The 22,712-nt window shown below is 39.5% G+C and overlaps 1 protein-coding gene and 1 long non-coding RNA gene across 2 annotated transcripts in view; one reads left to right on the top strand and one right to left on the bottom strand.

Annotated features, from left to right (window-relative positions):
* Nucleotides 1-6,631: 6,631 nt before the first annotated feature.
* LOC117072661 lies at nt 6,632-10,846 on the bottom strand. The gene is made up of 4 exons (XR_004432898.1): nt 10,742-10,846; nt 10,019-10,126; nt 8,598-8,771; nt 6,632-7,005 (listed from the first exon to the last, which is right to left on the bottom strand). It is a non-coding gene; the product is annotated as an uncharacterized LOC117072661 (long non-coding RNA).
* A 34-nt stretch (nt 10,847-10,880) lies between these two features.
* MACC1 (MET transcriptional regulator MACC1) overlaps nt 10,881-22,712 on the top strand; it is a 79,709-nt gene continuing 67,877 nt past the window's right edge. The window contains exon 1 of the mRNA XM_033193025.1: nt 10,881-11,065. The gene's annotated coding sequence lies outside the window, so the exon portion shown is untranslated. The remainder of the gene's footprint in view (nt 11,066-22,712) is intronic.

Genomic DNA, 22,712 nt, shown 5'->3' with positions numbered 1-22,712 from the left:
TATTTGCCATTCAGTCATGCATGCAAGCTATGTTCAACAAACATTTACTGTATCCCAGACACCATGCTTGCAGCTAGGAAAATAATGGTGAAGAAACACAAACAGAGGCCCTGGCCTCCTAGAACTTAACTGAAAAGCAAACATGAATTCTTCACTTTTTTTTTTTTTTTTTTTTTTTGAGATGGAGCTTCACTCTAGTTGCCCAGGATGGAGTGCAATGGCATGATCTCAGCTCACTGCAACCTCCGCCTCCTGGGCTCAAGTGATTCTCCTCCCTCAGTCTCCCCAGTAGCTGGGATGACAAGTGCCTGCCACCACGCCCAGCTAATTTTTGTATTTTTAGTAGAGACGGGGTTTCGCCATGTAGGCCAGGCTGCTCTCGAACTCCTGACTTCAAGTTATCTGCCCGCTTTGGCCTCCCAAAGTGCTGGGATTATAGGTGTGAGCCACTGTGCCCAGCCAATAATTGTTGTGGAATTAAGCTTTTTTTATAGACACTCTAAAGAAGGCTTTTCTGTGGAAGGGCAAAATCCAAAGGTAAAGAGGGAGGAAAGCATTTGAGGTACAACATTTCATTTCTTCAGTGGAAGAAAGCTGAGAAAATTCCAAGAACTAAACTAGGTCCTCTGGAGCAGAGCAAATTATTAAAAAGACTCTTGATGAGAATGGAGAGATAGGAAGAAACTCAAGAGACCACGGAAGGGCTTATTGGCCAAATATGGATTTCAGCTTTACCCTGAGAACAAAGGAAAGCTATTTAAGAATTTTAAAGCAGAAGCATTGCATTTACTTTGGAGGAGGGGAACTATTTTCAATGTAAGAAATGATTTATGGAACACTAATATGGATACAGAGAGGACAGCTGAGTTACTGTAGTATTCCAGGTAAGGAATGTGGGTAGTTTGGAGTAGGGCAGCGTCAGTGCACATGGAAAGAGGAATACAGGTGAGATCTACTTAGGAGGTAAACCTGACAGCAGGGGGTGATAGATTAGATATGGGGGGAGAGAGGAGCAGAAAGAAGGATGGGTACTGGGATTTGGGCTTTCAAAATTGAGTGGCTTATGGTACCACACTCCCTGAAGTAGCAAACATTTGGGGGCTAATTTACAAGTCCAGTTTAAAACTGAGATGCATAGGTAGAAAGAAAGAGAGCTGGATATTTGCCTCTGGGGCTCAGAGAGGGACTGGGACACGGATTTAAAATTGTTAATGAATGGAGGGTAATAGAAGCAGTGAAAAGGAGGAGATTGCTCAGGGAATGATATGAGGTGCTAGGGCAAGCTGAGCAGAGGAAGGAGAGTGAGGCTGCAAGGACAGAAAAAGATCAGCCACAGGGAGAGGGGAGGCACTGAGAGAGTATGGATTCTTAGATGCCAAGGGAGAGTAAATTCCAAGGCATGATCAGTGAACTTTTCTGTCGAAATTGCATCCAGCTCATCACCTTTTTCCAGCTCTTTGCCTACGGGAACATGGGAACATTTACTTACTGGCCCACTGTGGGTAGATGTGACCACGTGTTTAGTTTTGGCAAAAGACTTGTGAGCAGAAATGATGTGGGTTGATTCTGGGAAGAGTTTATAATTGCCTATGTAGAGTTTACCAGAGTTGTCCCTCTATGAAGACACCAGTGTTCAAAATGAAGGCTGCTCAGACGGTCTAAGTCCTTGAGTGATTAAGAGAAAGTTCTCCCACTACTTCTCAATAGACAGGTAAATTGAGCAAGAGAGAAATATCTTATGTCCTGAGCCTGAGATTTTGTAAGTTTTTTGTTTGTTGCTTTTTTTTTTTAATCTGTAGCACAATTTAGACCATTCTGACAAGTTTGAACATCTGCTGAGAAATTAAGAAAGATAAAGATTGAAAAAAAATTCATTGAATTTAGAAAAATGACCATAAGGAGAACTTGATGAAAGGAGAAGTCTGATTAGAAAGGGTTGAGGACTGAGAAGATAAGGAAATGAACAGCAAGTGTATATGGAGAGATTCTGTCGAAACATTAATCAGTGATAGGAAGCAAAGATGATCATAGTTGCTTGAGAGAGATGTAAATGTTTGTTATTTTTGTAAAATGGGGGACACTAGAGAGATGTATGGATAGGAAGGACTCAAAGGAGAGAAAGAGGTAAAATATACTAAAAACACAAGAGATATTTGATGTTAAATATGTCTTTCTTTTTTTTTATTATACTTTAAGTTCTAGGGTACATGTGCATAACGTGCAGGTTTGTTACATATGTATACTTGTGCCATGTTGGTGTGCTGCACCCGTCAACTCGTCAGCACCCATCAGTTCATCATTTATATCATGTATAACTCCCCAATGCAATCCCTCCCTCCTCCCCCCTCCCCATGATAGGCCCCAGTGTGTGATGTTCCCCTTCCCGAGTCCAAGTGATCTCATTGTTCAGTTCCCAACTATGAGTGAGAACATGCGGTGTTTGGTTTTCTGTTCTTGTGATAGTTTGCTAAGAATGATGGTTTCCAGCTGCATCCATGGCCCTACAAAGGACGCAAACTCATCCTTTTTTATGGCTGCATAGTATTCCATGGTGTATATGTGCCACATTTTTTTAATCCAGTCTGTCACAGATGGACATTTGGGTTGATTCCAAGTCTGTGCTATTGTGAATAGTGCCGCAATAAACATACGTGTGCATGTGCCTTTGTAGTAGAGTAATTTATAATCCTTTGGGTATATACCCAGTAGTGGGATGGCTGGGTCATATGGTACATCTAGTTCTAGATCCTTGAGGAATTGCCATACTGTTTTCCATAATGGTTGAACTAGTTTACAATCCCACCAACAGTGTAAAAGTGTTCCTATTTCTCCACATCCTCTCCAACACCTGTTGTTTCCTGACTTCTTAATGATTGCCATTCTAACTGGTGTGAGATGGTATCTCATTGTGGTTTTGATTTGCATTTCTCTGATGGCGAGTGATGATGAGCATTTTTTCATGTGTCTGTTGCCTGTATGAATGTCTTCTTTTGAGAAATGTCTGTTCATTCATATCCTTTCCCCACTTTTTGATGGGGTTGTTTGTTTTTTTCTTGTATATTTGTTTGAGTTCTTTGTAGATTCTGGATATTAGCCCTTTGTCAGATGAGTAGGTTGCAAAAATTTTCTTAAAAATACGGAAGGAATCTGCCTTGAGAATTGCTTAAAGTGTTAGGCAAATGTTGACGAATAAGTAATTCTTGGCTCCTTATAAAGAATCAATTATTGGAACATTAATGAGTAAATAAATTAATTCTGCAATGATTAAAGAAGAAACACTGATGACACTTTCGCTATATTTAATTTAATTCTTTCTTCTTTTCTGGCCCTAGTGTCATCCACAAGAAGAGATAAGCTCTGGCTTTACATTCACTAAAATAAGACCTTTCTACATTGAGAGCTGACCCTAGGCAAAACTCTCAACTATTAACTTTTATTTGGGCCACATTGTTTAGCTTTTTTCATGTTGCAAGAAATAAAAATAATGAAGATGTGTTGAAAGGATGGGGAACACATTTAGGAAGCACAATAAGTCACTAACACATGTGCACAATCAGGAAGAACTTAAGTATCGGTTAGAATATAACTCTTAGTACAATCCTCTATAATGCAGACTTCATGAAACCATAGATTTGTGTTTATTTTCTTCAATGCAATATAGCTAGCTCTTAGAAAAGTCCCTGGCACACAGTAAGCAGTCAATAAGTATTTGTTGAATGTGAGAATAACAGCTCACCTTGCCTTGCCTTTATAAATGGGTGTCTAATATTGCCTCATTCTAGGATCCTACCATTCCTGTGACTAGCTTTTCTCTTATTCTGTTTCCATCTCTGTCTGTTTCTACTGCCGCTGCCAATCACCAGCCCTCCATCCTGCTGCTCTCTGCTCCCACAGCAAACTTTTGACTAGTTTGTAGTTTCTGCTTTCTGTTTTGTCGTGGTGCTTATCCTGGTTTTGCAATACTCCAGAGTTTGTACCTCTACTTTAAGTTTTCTGCTTGCGTGTTTGATTGGTTAGTTAGTTGGTTACTATCCCATACAAAAATATTCTAATAAGACACGGCTTTCATGCTAGATTATTTTATAAGCCCACTATCTAACTGTATAGTTTTCAAATTTGCCTACAGAAAGGAAACCACTTTATATTGAACTCAACACTCAAAGACACACACATACCACACATAGACACACACACACACTCACACATATACTCACCTACACATTAGAATGAACAGTTCCTGAAACAATACTTACCCTTTTTAGTTCAATGTATTCTCATTTATTCTATTGTACTCCATTCATTTCATCTGCTCATTTCCATTCTATTTCAATTTATTGTATTTCACTTAAAAATGTTGTTAAATTGACTAATGATCCACAAACTAGCCAAATATATTAGGTTGGTGCAAAAGCAATTGCGGTTTTTGCCATTACTTTCAATGCAATTTAAAAAATCCTGATCTAGTTGCAGATGGCCAGTTTTGGTTTGAACATCAATTTTCCACCCAGTGATCTGTGGTCAATCATCTGTGGTGAGTTAGGGCAATGGAGTCACATAGCACCGGGCAAGGAAAATTGTGTCCATGGCTCGGCTCTTTCAGGAGAAAGGAACCACGTGTGTGAGAGGCAATTCTTTCTGATGCAAGCAGATTCCTGCATTTATTTCTGCGAATAAATATTCCTCCATTCAGTTCTCTCCTTATCCTTCCCCACTTAGCCCTGTTTATAAACTTACACTTGCCAACATGTCAATTGATTAATCCTTGCCATGGCAGTCCCTTTAAGTTGTATTTCCGTTTTAATATCATCTTGTTTAACTAATCTAATTTAATTGTTTTTGAGAGCAAACCGTGTTTGAAACTGAATCATGTGTCTATCATAATAAAATAATAAGTGACAGCCCAGAGGAAGGTGATGTATTGGGGACACCATACCTTTCTTTATGCTTCTTCAGTCATACATCTTCTAACACAGGTCCTGTAGCAAATTAAGAGACGGTCTCTTTTCACCAATGAGTAGCCTATACAGCACTCAACTCCAACCTAGAATGTTACATGGAGAATTTCCTGAGGAAGTAACCCTTTATGGTAGATGAACAATGGCCCCTCCAAAATGTCCTTGCCCCAATCCCTGGTATGTGTAAATATGTACCACGGCAAAAGGAACTTTGCTGTTGTGATGAAGGGTCTGTACCTTGAGATGGTGAGTGGGAAGGGGCTGATCCAGATTATCCAGGTGGCCTCAATGTGATGAGTCCTTCAAAGCAGAGAAGCTTTCCTGGCTGTAGTCAGTGAGAGAGATGTGATGACGGAAGGATCAGAGAAGCGACAAGAAAGCACTCAGGGCCGGGTGCGGTGGCTCAAGCCTGTAATCCCAGCACTTTGGGAGGCCGAGACGGGCGGATCACGAGGTCAGGAGATCGAGACCATCCTGGCTAACACGGTGAAACCCCGTCTCTACTAAAAATACAAAATCTAGCCGGGCGAGGTGGCAGGCGCCTGTAGTCCCAGCTACTCAGGAGGCTGAGGCAGGAGAATGGTGTGAACCCGGGAGGCGGAGCTTGCAGTGAGCTGAGATCCGGCCACTGCACTCCAGTCCGGGCGACAGAGCGAGACTCCGCCTCAAAAAAAAAAAAGAAAAAAAAAAGAAAAAAAAAGAAAGCACTCAGCCTGAAGTTGCTGGCTTTGAAGAGGGAAAAAGAAATCTGCCCCCAGAAATGTGGGTGGCCTCTAGAAGCTGGAAAAGGCAAGGGGATGCATTTTCCCCTAGAGCCTCCAGAAAGAAAGAAATATGATCCTGCTGACACCTAGAATTTAGCCCAGTGAGACTTGTAGCAGCCTCCTGACTACAAAACTGTAAGACATTAAATTTGTATGGTTTAAACTACCAAATGTGTGGTAACTTGTTGCAGCAGCAATTGAAAGCTAATACAGTTAGAATGAACATGTTAGCACCAAAAGAATGTGTAAAAATACAAGAAGCCAGCCTCATGTAGACTCCAACATCCGAGGTGGAAATTCTTATGGGGTATTGAATGAGTAACTTAAAGCATTCCTCTTCTATGTCAGAGAACGCTGGGATTTGGCCCCTTGTCAGTGAACCTCTCTGTGTCTCTGTGTTCAACCTTTTAATCTCAAGTTAGAGAATAAACCTCACTGTGGCATAACACTTATTAGGTACATGAAAAATAAGAGACAATATTACCAGGATATAAAATGTACTGCTTCTTTCTTACAGAGTTTCCAATTGTCAGAAAAATTTACTTACTCATAAAATCCCACTGATGGTGTCCACAGAATGTAACAGTATGTGAATAGATGTTAATATTTTTTAAAAGTTTTGCATTTTATTGTGCAAAATTTAAAAATGTGCAAGATATTTACATAGATAGATAGATAGATAGATAGATAATTAAGCCTATTATCTAAACATATTAGAAAATGAATTAGGAATATCCGCCACCCCCTTGTCTTGGGTTTCTAGATTGTGAGCTTTATAGAATATAATTAAACATTGATATTCCAATAAAGAACTTACTCACTATCTGGTATTCCAGAAACTCAGAGAAAATTATTTTTCCCGCTAAACAGGGTGAAGTAATTGATATGTTTGTCCACACACAGACACATATATTTGTTAATTGAATGCACAAAAAGTGCTATTTTAATAGAGAGACACAAAATATTACATATTCATGGGACTTAGGGACAAAACTATGCCTCGGAAATTTCTGGAAAGTCACATAAACTCCAGAGAAGCTGATGTAAAGACAGCTAAAGATCTTCCCAAAGAGTGATCTTGGTTTTGATAGTGGCAGTTCTACCAATACAAATACAAAAGAGTCAACAAATGGACAACTCTTTAGATTACAGTTATGACTCAAGTAATTCATAGGCATTCCAGCGAGAACTGCACAGAGCTCTCTCTGCTGTTACTTGCAAAAGGCTAGCATGGAAATATCTTGTGCTCATGTGAAGAGTTGGCCCATATTTCCTTGCGTGTTATCCTGAAAGCAACAAATGACAGAAAAGAGTGATGAACATCTAAGCCACAGCTTTGTGGGGGTCAATTTATGGATGATTCATCTTACGGTTAAGTAAAGCTCCAAAAAATGTAATGAAGGAAACTATGAAATTGTTACAACAACTTGGCTCACTTTCTTAATCTGGGGAAATAAAATCAATCTGACCTAAATTTACTCTGGCCCTAACATTTTACTATGATTTAAGCTATTCACTGAAATTAACTGGTAAATGGCAGAGTCAAATGTTTTCAGAAAGTTACAGGATGATAATGACTCAGGGACAAAGTGACCCAGAAAACGGATGTCATAGCAGCCCAGGTTCTGAGTGTCAATACATACTGAAACAGGACAGAGAAAAAACTCCAGGGGGAACTTTCTTCCAAGTTTGCAAATGTGGCCTTTCTTTTTCCAAGATAATGTCATACTGAGAAAAATCTGAACAAGGGGGGAGTATGCTGTTTCCTATCACTCTTTCTGGTATATTTGTACTACAGGGGGCAAACATGGTGACTTTAACATACGACACAGGTCACCGAAGGCTACAAAAAAAAAAAGAAAAGAAAAAAAGGAAACAAAAATCCTTTTGATTATTAAATAACAACAAGCAATAGCTTGTGTGTTTGAGTTCCCTCTCCAGTGTAGGATATCACTAGTTCTGCTCCCTCTGAGATACAGAGAAGGGGTAGAGTCTAAATTCTAACCGTAGTTAAGAGAAAAGAATTACCTCTGCATTAATGAGCAATCTGACAGCTTCCATGTGGTCAGGCAAATTTTAAGTTAGAAGGAACTTTAAGCAAGACTTCCTCATTTCATTGACCAGTTTAATGTAGGTCAAATATATATACATGTACTATAGCCAGGCACTGTGGAGATTTAGGATATTTAGAGATAAGTAAAATCCAGTACTTGATCTGATGGAGTCTAAATATACTGGGGTAGGTAGTGACAATGTGATAAGAGTTGTGTGAGAGGTAGGTATCACTCAGAGTTTTTAGCTTCAAGCAACAGCAAATGACTGTGGCAGATCCAGACTGAAGAGCAACACACCAAACTTCAGTCCCAGAATTGCTGAGAGGGGCTGAAGAATCAGGCACATGGCTTATGAAGCCAGAGCAGCAGCCAAAGCAATGCCACTGAATGGGTTCCTTGTTTCTGCTAAGACCCAGGAACCACAATTTGCATGACCAACGCCATGAGCACTGGACTCTGAACCCCACGGCCACCACAGTCACATCTGGAACAGCATGTTGTTTGCACAGCTGCCTCTGCTCACCACAACAGTGGGTTCTCTTCTGTCCCTGCTTCTTTGTGTCATCAGTTCCTAATCCCTGGTCCCTGATAGCCATGTCTGATTGCCATTCTAAGTGCTTTGCCTCTCCCTTATCTACAAGGGCAGCTGGGACAGTAAGTCATTGGGATTTCAGCTTCTATGTTGGTTGTAACCATTGCATAAGTCAGTACAAGAAACATGGTAGGGTTAAGGAGCTCAGAAGAGACTTTCTTAAGGAAGTGATCCTGAGCCATGTGCTGAGGATGAGCTAAGGCCCCAACTTTACATAGCTGGTGATACTCACACAAGCAGGCTAAGGGGCCTCTAGTCCTTATGACATAATTAGAGGAGAGCTGGGAGTACTTTCCAGACAACAGCCACCTTCACCAGCCAGCCCTTTTGTCTGATGGTCGACACAAAACTCATTGTATGAGTCAGCAGGATCTAGAAGTTTCACTTCCTCCACAGTGGCTGATAGCTAGAAGACACAGCAGAGCATGTGGGGACCAGAAGAATCCCATACAAGCAGAGGTGTGGGGAACTAGCAACTGTTGAAAGAATTCCCTTCCCTGGGGGAGGAGATCAATGGTTAAGAACGATTTAAATAGTCCAAAGTGCAGAGTTTGTTCTTTAGAGCCAGTAGATTAGGTAACAGGGGAAGGGATCCATAAACGCTGGAGCTGATAATCGGAAATCATAGATAGAGGTAGGGCCAGGTCTCCAAGACCATGGGACTGAGGACTCTAGGGAGCCCAGTCCTTGGGAAGCTGTTAGAAAGGCAAGTGCAGAGCAGGGATTGGAGCTGGTAAACAGTGAGTGCTGACCTACTAAGGCTTTCATTTCGGGTACTGTCAAGGTTTCAATTGCTAGATTTAATACTTTGCCTTTCTGCAAATAAAGGCTATGGGAGCCACACCAGACTAGACTGCAGGGGGATTCTGATAACAGTACTCGTCATGCATGGCATTTAGAGAGTTTTTTAAATGTAAATGTTTTCTGGGAGAGATAAAAATGGCATTAGGCATTAACACACACACACCTTAGAGTTAATATCTCAGTTATTTTAGGCATTGATTGTTTATCACAAACATCTACATGTACATTAATGAGTTAATGAGGTGGGGATACAATAAAGTCTTGCCTTCAAATAGGAATGTAAGGCTGCATGTGTACACACACACCCACGTAAACCAATGAAACGAGATACACAATGTGTTATGAGAGGAGCAGATACAATATTATGAAATTGATTAGGAGGAAGAGAATAACTCAGATTAAGACAAACTGAGGAGGACATCTTGGTGAAGAGTGTTTTTCACTGAGCTTTGGAAAAAATGAAATCTCTGAACATTTAAAGATGAGGAAAGATAATTTCAGGGAGGAGAAATGCCATGCAGAACGCCATCTGTAGGGTCAGGTAAATTAAGAATTATTTGTTTTGGAAAAAAATATAATGACATAAAGGAAAGCTAGATTCTAGTAGAGAGTTGAGGAACCTGTGACAAGGAGAAACAGAACAGCTCAGTGTGGATCATGGGATGAGTCAAGGGGAAACTTCAAAGGGAATCTGGGTGGATTAGGTGATTTGGCAGCATGACAGCCCGGGATGCATCAGGGAGGAAGGGGCAGTTAGAACAGTAGGAGAGAAAGTGCAGAAAAGGGAAAGGAAACTTTTTCTTTGTCACTCAGAATGACATGGCAGATGTCATTCTGCTATCTACTTACTTTAGATGAATCCTTCTGTTATGTTTCTGAACCCAGACCCAGCCAGGACTTGTCTCTATTCGTTTTCTGGGCTGTGTCTAACAGGAAATAACAGGCTAGAGAGAGATGCTGTATGAGCAAATGGAGAAACACATTTGTTTTTAACATTCTCTGTTGCTGATTTTGGAAAAAAAATGTGAAACAATTATTGCACATTGCATTTTACTAAGTTTTACATTTCTTCCCCTTCTCCTTAATTTTCTCTTTCTTGAATTTTGAACAAAATAATACTGAAATACACAGAAGTAAAACACAAAACACAGAAATGGAAAGTAAAATGGAAGAAAATATCAAGAAAACTTTATTCTTACATTTTAAAGTGTTATCTTAAAAATCCAGAGCATTTTAGAAGGAGAAATGCCAAAAGGTGTCCATTATGTCTATAGCACCTTTTGAGTGACAGTCACAGTGCTGATGTAGGGGGAACTAGTTAGACACTGTCACTCACCAGGGAAGACTTTATTCACCTGTTCCACAGGGCAGTGAGGCACCCTCAGCTCTGAATCACCGAAAGAGAATCTGGTGGGGCAAGTTCCAGCTGCATGAGGATTTGTTTGCATAAATATTTTTTAGTTATTGCCAAGACTGAGGGTGCCTTCTTACTCCCTGGCAAACATTAAACCACTTTTATTTCCTTTCATAGAAATAAGATTATATTTACAGATTGTTTTTAGATATACTCACCTGATTTTTTTTTAATTGCTTTTCCACCTGCTTCCCCTTTCTTCTTAGGGTGAAACTCTAGCCATACGCCCTCTTCTGGTTTCAGGTGAGGAGCCTGAATTGTGGGTATCGTAGTTCTCTTGCCTTTTGGGGTTTCTGGTTGGGCAGCCTTGAAGCCACACCGGTAGAACTTCAAGTCCCAGGTGGCTCAGGAAGCAGGGGTGCAGTCGCCTGCCTGCATATGGAGCAAAGCGTGTTTGAAGAGTACCCGGTTTTGGTAGAGTGCCTTCTATTCACTAAAACCATGTGTCTGAACTGAAGAAGCTGGGGCTCACTTCCACAAATGTAAGTGCTGCTTTTTAAAAAATAATATTCCTTTCACTATTGATATGTGCTACACACTAGGAAGTTGTATAATTTCCAGAAAAATTTAACAAACCAACTGCTTAAATCAAGTCTTGCTTTTAAATAAAGGGAAGGTAACTGTTATTCTGTGGGCTTATGGTACATGTGTTAGAATAAACCTCATGACACAGAATAGAATAATACCTTGAGACATGGTTTAGAATAAAGTAGTTAATTTTTAAAAAGCAGGAACCCATGTGGCATTAACCATCAAAGGCAAAAACAAAACAAAACACTCTGAGTTGCTTAAAATATGTAGATGGCTGAAATCCCCTAAAAAGTTTAAATATTTCAAAAAGCATACAGGCATGTTTAAAAGACTGTGTTTTGAAGTTAAATAAAGTTGCAATCAGCAGCCCCACTGCTTATTAGATTTGTGACCATTGACAAGATGTTTCACCTCACGAAGTCTCAGTTTCCTCATCTGTAAAGTGCGCATAACCTACCTCATAAGGTTAATAACATTAAATTAGCACAGTGGCTTGTACTGAATAGATAGGTGATAAATGATGGAGGGTAACTTGGCTTCATCCTAATTAAGTTTCAGTTAAGTTTGGAAAACACACCAAAGAAACAAAAAGACAAATACTGTATGATTCAACTTACATGAGGTATCTAGAGTAGTCAAATTCACAGAACTGAAACGTAGAATGGTAGTTGCCAGGGGCTTAGGGGAAGGAGAAATGAGAGTTGTTTAATGGATATAGAGTTTCAGTTTACAAGATGAAAACACTTGGAGACTGTATAACAACTTAAATATATTTAATACTATTGAACTTACAGTTTGTAAGTGTAAACACTTACAAATAGGATGGTAAATTGTATGTTAAGTTTTTTACCACAATTAATAAAGATAGATTTTACAAATTCATTTTTAAGATCAAAAAGCATGTAGTGAAAATTCCAGTGCCTTCCATTTATTAAAGGTCTTCCTAATTCCCTAAAAATGTCTTAAGTCTATATTCCGTGGGTCTAATTTAGGATTGATATTAACTTATCTGTGTTAATGTCTGGTTTTTACATAGCAATTACTAGGCGATAATGATGAGTTTCAGGTATATTCTTAAAGTGATTCTTTTATGCCCCCATTAACTTAATTACATGATTATCATTTATTCATAATAGTGACTTTTTTTTTTTTTTTTTTTTGAGACGGAGTCTCGCCCTGTCGCCCAGGCTGGAGTACAGTGGAGCGATCTTGGCTCACTGCAAGCTCCGCCTCCCGGGTTTAAGCCATTCTCCTGCCTCAGCCTCCTGAGTAGCTGGGACTACAGGGGCCCGCCACCTCGCCCGGCTAGTTTTTTTGTATTTTTTTAGTAGAGACGGAGTTTCACCGTGTTAGCCAGGATGGTCTCGATCTCCTGACCTCGTGATCCGCCCATCTCGGCCTCCCAAAGTGCTGGGATTACAGGCTTGAGCCACCGCGCCCAGCCAATAGTGATTTTTAATATAATTTCATGGATAGTGTACAGAATCTAGAAATTCTGAAGTCATAATTATTAGTTACAATTTGCTTAAAAGCTTTAGTTATGACTCATTTTTAAAACTTAAAGCAAAAATATTATTTATTCCAGTTTTCTCAACTTTCTTGTAGCTAATTTACAAATGGAATATTTTTATCTGTTTGTGTTTTAGAGATAATGTAAACTATTAAGGCAAAGTTTGTTAAACATCATCTTATCTTAAAATGCATTGGCTGATTTGGAGGACAAAAGATGTTTTGGAATTATACTGATTTTGAACTTGAAGACATGTCTGTTGAATTTTTAGAGAATTTTTTCTTGAAAGACCACACATATGCCTAGGTGTCTATGAAGACTAAACATCTCTTATGGTATCTGGTGATAACTGAAGGTGATAACAACCAGCATTTTAGATGAGTGTGCAGAGTTTTATATGTGATATGCCACATATTAATAAATGTAAACACTATGTCAGCAAGTCCAGGATAGCATTAGAATGAAACTTGTAATTCTCCAAAGGTGGAGGAAAGCTGCAGAGGCACTGAACACAGTATGCTTCTAAAAGGGTGGCTTCTTTTTTGTTGTTGTCAAATGCTGTCTATGGTGTAGTGTCTCTGGGAAGTGTCATTTACTTGTTTGACAAAGATTTCTAGCAATCCTGCAATATACTCCCACTGGGCTGAGTTTAGAGGCTAGAAGAAACTCATCCACAGCCTTTGAGGGGATCCTTATCTACTAGCAGAGATATGTCCTCATAAATAGTTAAAGAGAGTAAGTGCTAATTCATTAGTCATTCATGCTGTTCATAGAGTCACTCCACAGAAGGTGTGATGCTCAGTATCAGGGGATTAAAAAGACACCTTCAAAAACCTTTCTTTCAACTATAATTACCAGAGACGAAATAAATAAATAAATAAACTTGAGAGATGTATATGAGTCATTAAAAAGCAGAGTGGAGTGACTTCCTAAAACACAGAAGAGACGCGTACCCAGGCTGTCAGAGGAAGGGGCAGTCACAGTGCCCCGAATTTCAAGAGGACATTGTGGGAGGTGGTGGAACTTTAGGCAGGTCTGGGAAAATGTGCAGAGCTGAGATTGGCAGGAAAAGGTAATGAAAGTATCTCATGTACAGCAGTATTTTCCAAACTTTGTGTACATTAAATGATTTTTGGGAACAGATGGACTGATCAATCAATAACATTAAGATGACAGATTGAGAATGTTTTATTTTTTGACTTACTTTCAATTCTTCAGAAATAAGTTTTGCTGTTTTTGATGTGACTTAAAGTTCTCCTAACACTTGTTTAAGTTTCCTTTATAACATTCACAGAATAAGCAATAAATGTTAGCAGGCAGAAAGTACTTGGTTTAATATGATTGCTCCTTTAAAATAACATTTATATATAGTTATTGCCTATTTATTACAATAGATATCGGTTTTTTTCATTTATGGTACTAATAAAAATTAACCTTTCAAGTATTTATCTTACTTAAAATAAGAGTGAATTTACAGGAAATATTAAGTAAAAAGTAGTTCAGGTGGCAGTTGGTAGTGGAAAAATCATGATGAGGTACCAGAATGAGTGAAGTTTGGGAAACACTGAAGTAGGGGGAATATCAAGCACAAGAATTAGGAAGTGAAATTGAATGGGCTATTTTTATGTGTAGCTGGAAAGAAAGGAGGGATATTGGGTATTCCATGGAGGGTATTCTAGGGGATTTTGGATGATAATGCTGGAATAAGGTTGGTTGTAGAAGCTTTAAAGGGATTTATTCTTCAGCGGCTAGATAGCAGGGGGCTCAAAACGGTTCTGACCAGGAGCTGACTGTGGAAATCCATACTTTAGTGGGTTCCTCCTGGGCATAGTGTGCAGGAGGATTGGAGCATAGGGAACTTGACGCCAGGAGAGCTCTTTGGAAATAGGTTTCCATAAGCTGAACATGAATAGATGAGGAGTGGTAGGAATTAAAATGGAAAAGAAGCAGAGGATGAAGGAGTCATTCGATAAAAAAGAAAACTGAATGATAATAATGACAGTGATGGCCAAGCTGCTCTTGAGTTTTTATTTTATTTTATTTTTTAACTTTTATTTTATGTACAGGGGTACACACGCAGGTTTGTTACATAGGTAAACTTATGTAATGGGGGTTTGTTGTACAGATTATTTCATCACCCAGGTTTTAAGCCTAGTACCCAATAGTCATTTATCTTGATCCTCTGCCTCGTCCCACCCACCACCCTTCAACTGGCCTCAGTGTGTGTTGTTCCCCTCTATGTGTCCATGTGTTCTCATCATTTAACTCTCACTCATAAGTAAGAACACGCAGTATTTGGTTTTCTGTTTCTGGGTTATTTTACTAAGGATAATGGCCTCCAGCTCCATCCATGTCCCCGCAAAATACATGATCTTGTTCTTTTTTATGGTTATGTAGTATTCCACGGTGTATATGTACTACATTTTCTTTATCCAGTCCATCATTGATGGGCTTCCATGTCTTTGCCATTGTGAATAGTGCTACAATGATCATACGTGTGCATATGTCTTTATAATAGGATGATTCATATTCCTTTGGGTATATACCCAGTAATGAGATTGCTGGATCGAATGGTATTTCTGTCTTTAGGACTCTGAGGAATTGCCAGACTGTCTTCCACAATGGCTGAACTAATTTACACTCTCACCAACAGCATATAAGCATTCCTTTTTCTCTACAATCTCGCCAGCATCTGTTATTTTTTTGACTTTTTAGTAATAGCCATTCTGACTGGTGTTAGAAGATATCTCATTGTGGTTTTGATTTGTATTTCTTTAATGATCAGTGATGTTGAGCTTTTTTTCATATGATTGTTAGCCACATGTATGTCTTCTTTTGAAAAGAGAGCTTCCAAAGGGAAGGGTGGGCCACCATCTTTGCATTTTCCACGTCTTAGTTGTTCCAGCCTGCGGGCGTTGAAGATGCCAGGTCACCAAAGTGGAAGTGCTATCCCAGCACAGAACAGCTGCTCTATGAAAGCATGACCATACAGCTTATTTAAGCAGGTCCCCGATCTCATTTCTTTTCCCTGGGTGGAACCTGCTAACCGGGCCCTCCAGCCACTCCCGCTAGTATTCTCCCATCTACAGAAATTTGAAAACTCCCTGGGCCAGAACTCTCAGAGGGAGGAGCGGGCTGCCATCTTTGTTGTTTAGGCATCTGGAGATTTTAAGCTTGGTAGTCCGAGAGAAGGACAGTAGCACTGAAGGAAAAGAGAGGGAACTGTTCTCGTGGGAAAATGCAGCTTTGTATCTCAGGTGATTTGAAATTGAGAGGAGAATGGACCTTCAAGCAGAAAAGGGAAACTACGTTGTTAATCATGTGGGATTGGAATTCTGGAGTGCCATCAGGGAGGGCCAGATAAATGGAGGAGACAAATATGTTCCTTATTAAAATGACACCTAGCTCTGCTTTTCCTCCTGCTCCACTTAAGTTTCCAGGAGAAGAGAGCTGAAGAAAGAATCTTCAGGTACTCGGGAAGACAGAGGAAGGGCATGCTGACTGTTTCCTCCCAGGTTTTATTTTCTCTTTGGGGTTTTCTCTTGGTTACTATGGCCACCACCTTGCCCAGAGATAAGAGGCTTCTTTATAGGGGCCTTCCTTAGAATAAACAGAAACATCTTCATCTCCAGCCAGAACAGACATCAGGTTTAATTTCCAGGAACAGTAGAAGAGTTTTGTATGTTTTCTATTTCCAGTGGGAAAACACCTAATTTAGATATTTCCCCAATATATGTAATATGTAGTAGACACTTAAAAATAGATACTGCAAAGACTTATGTACTCACCTCCCAGTTTAAGAAATAAAATATTAAAGATTAAAAAATACCCTCCTTAATCCTATTCTCTTTTCACCATCAGAGGTTACCACTATCCTATCTTTGTCGGTATCGCTGCAGTGTATGTTTTTATTCTTTTATTAGTTTTTTAAATGCTTTTATTCTTTCAACTGCTGTGTATGTGACGATATCCATAAACAGTCTATAATAATGTTTTGAATGTTTGAAAATTTTATGGAAACAATGAAGTATGCATTATTCATCTGCAACTTGCTCTTTTCTCTCTACATTATACTTTTAAGATTAATCCATGTCTATTCTTATCGCACAACTTATTTTCATGGCTGTATGGCATTTTGCTATCATAAGTAGTCTATAAAAATATTATATTACATTCCTATTTGTGTCCAAATGAAACATTGACTCTAGTGAATATTTCCAGAAACTGATTTGCTGAACCATGGGCATGTGTATCTTCAACTTTATGAGATATTGAGAAATTGCTTTCCAAAACATTTATAACACATTATATTCCCAGCCAAAATAGGAGTTCCTGTTTCTATTCTCAACCCACTTGTTTATCTCAAATGTTCTAATCAAATAATCTTTCCAGATGTAACTGAAAGCCAGATGCTTGTGGCATCTGGGAGACTCAGATATGTTTGGAACACTCCCATTTTTAAAATACAGTGCAAAATTTGATCTGAAATCACCTCTCTGTTTCTCAACCTGTGATGTTAAAGATTGACTGACTTTTCCACAGACATTTACTTTAGTATTAATCATATGACTTTTCCATTTAACAAGCACTTACTTTAGTATTAATCATATTAATCACAATAATGATAATGATAATATTGATAGTAACTATTAGTGCCAATTGAGTACTTACTATATGCCAAATGTATTAATTATATTATATTGTTTAATTAATTTTGGGGAGGGGCAGATAATGCTATTATACCTCTTTTAGAGAAGAAGAAACTGATTCCCAGGAATCCTTATGTTAATAGTAAATAGAGATTGTTCGTCTATTCCATCTAGGACAGTTGAGAAATGATAGATGGGAGCAAACTGAGAAGAGAGACATCAAATTATTACAATCTTTAACTTTTAAAAGCTTAGACTCTGGTTACTATGTAAATAATATCAAAAGAACATACATACACACATAATAAGAGGGAGATATCAAATAAGTGCTATATTTGTACTGAGAATAATTTAGTTTTGCATAGGAAGATTGGAAAATGATTCTTATAGGTGACTAAACTTTAGTAAACCCTGGAGTCTTGACAGAGGAGATTAATGAGGCAAAAATTGGAGGCAGTAGCTCTTTAGAAAATATGGGAAAGTGGCAACTACAGAATATTTTTGAGAAAGTTAATTAATTTATTTAATCTTTAATTAAACAAATAATTTCTGACCATCTATTGAGAGGTTCTGAGGCTACATTCTGGGATACAGCAGTGAACAAGCAAGATGCCATCCCTCCTCATTGATGGCAGTGCTAAGAGATGTACTTGGGGAAATGGGGGCAACAATATGAAAAGAAAAAGATTGAAAGGATATGTCACATCCAATTTTAAAGGATTTTCAAATACCAGCCTAAGAAGTGTGCACGTTATTTCCTGAAGGCAGTGGGGAATCAATATGGGTCACTGAGACATAAGTAGCACCATTCAATCATTTATTCAGTTAGCATTTATTTTACCTGTATTTTGCTTAGCACTGGGTACATAGGGATGAAAGAGGTTATAGTGCCATGAAAGTGACAAATATATATATAAAATTTATAATACAATGTAAGAACTGTGCCAGAGGTTTGCACAGGACAGTGATACCTAACCTAGGCTGTGGATGTGCAATGAGGAGAGAGAGGAGGACAGTGGAAGATATTCTAACATGGTTTTTTGGGTAAAGAAATTTGCTTGAAAAAATCCGCCAACTTGATTTAGACATTTATAAAATAACATGTGTTTTGCTGATTTCAAAAGCATTGCATATTCACTATAGAAAATCTATGAATCACAATTATACTTACCAAGGATGCATACCTTTAAGGTTTGTGTGTGCATTAGTCTGTTCTCATGTTGCTATGAATAAATACCCAAGACTGGGTAATTTATAAAGGAAAGAGGCTTGACTCACTGTTTTGCATGGCTGGGGAGGCCTGAGGAAACTTACAATTATGGCAGAAGGCACCTCTTCACAGGGCAGCAGGAGAAAGAATGAGTGCCAGCAGGGAAAATGCCAGACACTTACAAAAGCATCAGATCTCATGAGAAGTCACTCACTATTACAAGAGTAGCATAGGGGAAACTGCCCCCATGATTCAATTACCTCTCATCATGTTCCTCCCACAACACATGTGGAGTATGAAGATTACAATTCAGTATGAGATTTGGGTGGGGACACAGCCAAAACCATATCATTTCACCCTGGCCCAAATCTCATGTTCTCACATTTCAAAACACAATCATGTCTTTCCATTAGTCCCTCCACAAAACCTTAACTCATTCCAGCATTAACCCAAAAGTCCAAGTTCAAAATCTCATCTAAGACAAGGAAAGTCCCTTCTCCCTATGAGCCTGTAAAACAAAAAACAAGTTAGTTACTCCCTAGACACAATGGGGGTACAGGCATTAGTTAAATACACTCATTTCAAATGGGAGAAATTGGCCAAAACAAAGGGCCTGTAGGCCCCATGCAAGTCTGAAATCCAGTAGGGCAGTCATTAACCCATAAAGTTCCAGAATGATCTCATTTGACTCCATGTCTCACATCCAAGTCACACTGATGCAAGAGGTGGACTCCCATGGCCGTGGGCAGCTCTAGCCCTGTGGTTTTGCAGGGTACAGCCCACTTCTAAGCTGCTTTCACAGGCTGGCATTAAGTGTTTGTGGCTTTTCCAGGCATATGGTACAAGATGTCGGTAGATCTACCATTCTTGGGTCTGGAGGACAGTAGCCCTCTTCTCACAGCTCCACTGGGCAGTGCCCCAGAGCAGACTATGTGTGGGGACTCCAATCCCACATTTCCCTTCTGCCCTGCCCCAGTAGAGGTTCTCCATGAGGGCCCCACCCCTGTGGCAAACTTCTGCCTGGATATCCGGGCATTTCCATACATCCTCTAAAATCTAGGCAGAGGTCCCCCAACCTCAATTCTTGACCTCTGCCCACCTGCAGGCTCAACACCATGTGTAAGCCACCAAGGCTTGGGGCTTACAGTCTCTGGAGCAATGGCCTGAGCTGTACCTTTTAGCCATGACTGAAGCTGAAGCAGCTGGGATACAGGAAACCATGTCCCAAAGCTGCATAGAGCAGAGCAGCCCTGGGCCCTGCCCACAAAACCATTTTTCCCTCATAGACCTCTGGGCCTGTGATGGGAGGGGCTTCCATGAAGTCTCTAACATTCCCTGGAGACATTTTCCCATTGTCTTGGTGATTAACATTTGGTTCCTCATTACTTATGCAAATTTCTGCAGCAGGCTTGAATTTCTCCCCAGAAAATGAGTTTTTCTTTTTTATCGCATCATCAGATTACACATTTTCCAAACTTTAATGCGTTGCTTTCTCTTGAATGCTTTGCCACTTAGAAACTTCTTCTCCTAGATTCCCTAAATTATCTCTCTCAAGTTCAAAGTTCCACAGATCTCTAGGTCAGTGGCAGACTGCTGCCAGTCTCTTTGCTAAAGCATACCAAGAGTGACCTTTACTCTAGTTCCCTATGAGTACCTCATCTCCATCTGAGACCACCTCAGCTTCAACTTCATTGTCCATGTTACTATCAGCATTTTGGTCAAAGCCATTCAGCAAGCCTCTTAAGGTGTTCCAAACTTTTTCACATTTTCTTCTCTTCTGAGCCCTTCAAGTGTCTAGGAAGTTCCAAACTTTCCCCCATTTTCCTGTCTTCTTCTGAGCCCTCCAAACTGTTCCAACCTCTGCCTGTTACCCAGTTTCAAAGTCGCTTTCATGTTTCAGGTATCCATATAGCAGCACCTCACTTATTTTACCAATTTACTGCATTGGTCCGTGTTTACACTGCTATGAAGAAATACCTGAGACTGGATAATTTATAAAAGAAAAATGTTTAATTGAGTCACAGTTCTGCATGCTGGGGAGGCCTCAGGAAACTTACAATCTTGGTGGAAGACACCTCTTTACAGAGCGACAGGAGAGAGAATGAATCCTAGCAGGGGAAATATCAGACACTTATAAAAGCATCAGATCTCATGAGAAGTTACTCACTGTCATTAGAGCAGCATGGGGAAACTTCCCCCATGATTCAATTACCTCCCACAGGGTCCCTCCCATGACACATGGGGATTATGGGGATAACAATTCAAGATGAGATTTGGGTGGGGACACAGCCAAACCATATCAGTGTGTATATCCTGTTAACCTTTTAATGCCAATAATAGATATTATGAATGAATAATTTATAAAAGTTATGTAACACTTTTAGTTCACTTACCTGGGTATTACACAATTTTGATATCTTTGTATATTCTTCTATAATACAAGTTTAAACTTTGCTCATTTGTATGTCATAATTTAAACAATCCTTTGTTCCTTTATTGGTGAAAACACTTGTTTTTTTTTCTAATATTTGTTATTGTGAATAGCACCATGTTGCACATTGTTCAAAAATCCTAGGACATATCTGATTTATTTTAAAGATAAATTTCTAGAATTTGAATTATATGTCCTAACATATAGAAGCATTTGACTATATTATAGAGGAGAAGGAAAATCCTTTTAAAAGATTTAAAAATAGGCTGAGCACAGTGGTTCATGCCTGTAATCCCAGCACTATGGGAGACAGAAGTGGGGGGATCACCTGAGTTCAGGAGTTTGAGACCAGGCTGGCCAAAATGGTGAAGCCCTGTCTCTACTTAAAAAAAAAATTAACCAGACATGGGGTGCCACATGCCTGCAATCTCAGCTACTTGGGAGGCTGAGGTAGGAGAATTGCTTGAACCCAGGAGGTGGAGGTTGCTGTGAGCCGAGACTGTGCAACTGCACTCCAACCTGGGTGACACAGCAAGACTCTGTATAAAAGAAAGAAAGAAAGAGAGAGAGAGAAAGAAAGAAAAAATTAACAAGGGATTGAATTGATGAAACTTGCATTTTAGAAAGATTATCCTAAAAATAATTTGAAGGGCAAATAGAAAAGATTGGAGGCAGTTTGCCAGGTCAGATTTACCACGAAAATCTAGGTGAGAAAATAATAAAACCTGCACAAAAGAAGTCGAATTACTAACGGAACGTGGCAGAAGATTTTAGAGATACTAATTTTGTAGAAGTTCATGGACTGGCAACAGTGACTGGGGGGGCCACAGGAGGTAAAACTGATTGTGGATTACCTCTCAGTTTCTGACATAGGTATCTGATTGGGTGGGTGGTGATGTCCTCACTCCTTTCAACAGGAAAGACAAGAGAAACAGGTTTGGAAGAAAGAACAGATGAGTTGAGGTTGGCCAACTTTGACGTACCCGTGGCCATCCATGTGGAGAAATTCCTTGAGCAATGGAACAGGTCTTGGAGTCAGGAGGGCAAATGGTTTAGAGATTAACAGACGTGGAAGTCAGCAATCCTTCAGTGTAGCTATAATCACGGGTGTGGGTGACTCTCCCACGGATGTTAAGAATGGCAGCATGAGAAGTTTAGGGTGCCTATGGTGCTGCCCTCTGATAACATTAAAGTTTAATCAGAGAAAGAAACAGCCATAGAGGAGACTGAAAAGGAGAGATCAGAGAAACAAGAGAAAATCCCAATGGAAGGTAGAGTGAATAAGGACAAAGAAGGAGAACTTCTCAAGAAGGGAAAAGCTAACAGTGTCACATGTCACAGAAATGCCAAATAAAAGAGAAAAATGTCCTTTAAATGTCACTGGAAGTCTTCTCTAGAGCAGTTTCAGTAGAGTGGCAGGGATAGGCACTAGAATGTCATGATTGTACCTGTGATTCAGGAAGATGACTGTCCTCGCCATGGACAGAATGACTTAGGGAAGGAAGAGACAATACAATAATGTGGGAGACAAGTGTGGTGAAGATGGGATCAGGACCCCAGAAAGGAAATAATAAAGGCTAACCCAAGGCAGGCACCATGATATCAGAAAGAAAGCTACTAGGTAGTGGATTTATCAAGTAGATGATGATAATGTGTGAGAAAGATGATGGAGCTCAAGAAGGCTCTTCAAGAGGGCTCTAAGATTTTTGTTTAAAACGACAGAGAAGATAGTGAAACTATCCCAAAAGGCAGAGCTAAGGAGAAGAAATTGGCATTTTTGTTAATGGAGATAAGGAAG

Source organism: Trachypithecus francoisi, unplaced genomic scaffold (genome assembly GCF_009764315.1).
Source record: "Trachypithecus francoisi isolate TF-2019V2 unplaced genomic scaffold, Tfra_2.0 Lachesis_group4, whole genome shotgun sequence".
Taxonomy (NCBI): domain Eukaryota; kingdom Metazoa; phylum Chordata; class Mammalia; order Primates; family Cercopithecidae; genus Trachypithecus; species Trachypithecus francoisi.
The sequence above is the reverse complement of the archived record's forward strand: the minus strand, read 5'-3'. Positions and strand labels throughout refer to the sequence as shown.